Source organism: Capsicum annuum, unplaced genomic scaffold (genome assembly GCF_002878395.1).
Source record: "Capsicum annuum cultivar UCD-10X-F1 unplaced genomic scaffold, UCD10Xv1.1 ctg53466, whole genome shotgun sequence".
In the NCBI taxonomy this organism is placed as follows: Eukaryota; Viridiplantae; Streptophyta; class Magnoliopsida; order Solanales; family Solanaceae; genus Capsicum; species Capsicum annuum.
The window spans coordinates 1-2433 of NW_025861587.1; the positions used below are offsets into that span (position 1 = coordinate 1).

The window sequence follows — 2433 nt, forward strand, 5'->3', positions numbered from 1 at the left end:
AACAAAAAAGCAGCCAAAAATATGCCTAACACCGAAAAAAAAAAAAAAATCTGCTCGACATAAGTTTATATGTTTGTATCATAATATACAAGTTAAGCCTCCAATTATGCGGCTTAATTCCTACCAAACTTATGCTAATAGATGTAAAAAATGAATCTTGGGTCTAATTCAATCTCAAAAGCTAGCTCATGAGAGGAGGATTGCCCAAATCCATATAAGCAAACCACCAGTCCATTCCCACCAATGTGGGACTTTTACCCACTCTAACGCCCCCTTCACACCCAGGGGCATCTGACCCTAGCATGTGAACCAGGAGCCCAAACGGAGATGGACCTAACTCTAATACCATGTAAAGAATGGATCTTGGGCCAAACTCAACCTCAAAAGTTAGCTTATGAGGGGAGGATTGCCTAAATCTATATAAGAAAACCACCGGTCCATTCCCCAACTAATGTGGGACTTTTACGATTTTACCAACTCTAACAATAGAGGCGTAAGTTCAATTCAAAACCCAAAGTTATGTCTTCAAAGGAATAAAAAGATATTTTGCTTAATTTCTATAGAACTTATGCTCTTATGCCTCAGTTTCAGAATCCACAAGTTATGATGTAAAAGGCACAATATAACTTAGCCCGTACAAAAGTTATGTCAATAAAGGCAAAAGTACTCTAAAAATATGTTGAGGGAATTAGATACTACACGGCTTGTGCCAAGTGAATTAGATACTATACAGCTTATGCCGGATAACATAATTACCATAGAACTTATACTTGACGAGGCAAAAGTTCTCTAAACTTATGTAGAGCGAAATTAGGTCATAGATAAGGGTACTTTGGCCCACAAATTTTAACTAAATGAGCAGTTAAAGACCATCATATTTGAGGGAAAAAATAAAAGACCACCCCGAAATAGGGGGAATCCGTGCAAAAACTTCAAAACGCTAACTGCTATATTGCAACATGAATAAGTTGATTTCCTCCATGACATAAAAGCCAGAGCTAGTCGAATTTCTTTTCCTTAAAATGACTTGCTGATTACCAGTACTTGTGGAAGGAAAGTTCACAAATTCAAGGTACCATATATTCTCATTAACATTAGACAGACATACTTGAACCATTTCAAAGATAAATTTTCCTTAGTTTCTGGAGGACCAACTGACTAGATGACCTACTCTTAAGGAACATGTAATGGAAGTATATATGGAGATAGAATTAGTTTACACAAACAGCTGTACACTTTTGTTTTTCTCTCAAATCTCAATCAAACCAGGAATTATAAGATGAAATAATTGATATTGGAGCAATATCAACGCATATTCTTGTTATAAATTTAAAATAGATTTTATGAAGAAGTAACAATAATGTTATGAGGCGAAGTATTAGAGTACAATGTACATCAAAAATAAAGGAATTCTACCAATAGTCAATAAAAGAAAACTAACCATGGAGCCATACTAAAGATGAGGACACCGAAGTTGTCAATATAGTAAATGTGTAAAGAACCTCTCCTGCATTAAGAGAGGGAAAAAATCTCAGTGGTGGTATTCAAGTTGTCCAATGGACGTAATTTGCAAACTAAAGTAAGTAAAACAGCTGCACTCACAAGTGCAGTATTTCAAATCCAAAAGCTAAGTACACAATTAATATAAAATCTGTCTATTGTAATCAGGCTCACATTTAAAATAAGAAAAGGACTACAGACTGGTCATTGTCAAGATATTCAAAGTTGTTCCAAATCAATTTTGGATGCCGTAAGAAAATTAAAAATAAAAAGACCATGAATTAGAATGGTGTTAATAATTGTGACCCCTAAAAAGGATGGTAATTGGTAATTCACCTTTAGGATTTTTCCAAGAGTCATAAAGGGCAGCAAACACCAGGGGCTGGCCATCCTTAAAATGTATGTAATAAGGTTGCTTTTTTGACCCATCATTTTTCCACTCATAAAATCTGAAGAAAATTGCATCACTGAGAACCATTGATATTGCAATTGAGACAAATTCTGCTATTCTAACAACAAATGAGAAATTTACATGAAAGAAGCTACGACTTCTCCAGAATGTGCTATAATTTTTAATAATTCTACTCAATATTTCTTTTCATTTTTAGGAAGGAAGCCAAATCATGCAAGTTCCGTTCACTTGAAGTTATTGATGGCATGACCGTTATCAAGAAAATCTCAGTTTGACATGACAGCTTTGTGAAAAGAAATAGATAATAGCAGATTGGACAAAGAAATGGATACTCTCATAGACTTGTTATAGATGAAGAAAGAACCTACCCTTCAACAGCAACCAGGCACCTATTCTTTGGGACAAGGCGGCGAAATGAAGCCTTCGCCTTTATTGACTCAGACCGAGCATTAAACTGCAAACAACCATGATCATATACTGTTTTGTGTGGCCAAGACAACAAGATGCTCAATCGATATAAG

General features: G+C 35.3%; 1 long non-coding RNA gene across 1 annotated transcript; it reads right to left on the reverse strand.

Moving 5' to 3' along the window:
* Positions 1 to 1421: 1421 nt before the first annotated feature.
* Positions 1422 to 2425, reverse strand: LOC124893078. The gene is made up of 3 exons (XR_007050541.1): positions 2281 to 2425; positions 1837 to 1949; positions 1422 to 1507 (listed from the first exon to the last, which is right to left on the reverse strand). It is a non-coding gene; the product is annotated as an uncharacterized LOC124893078 (long non-coding RNA).
* Positions 2426 to 2433: the final 8 nt, after the last annotated feature.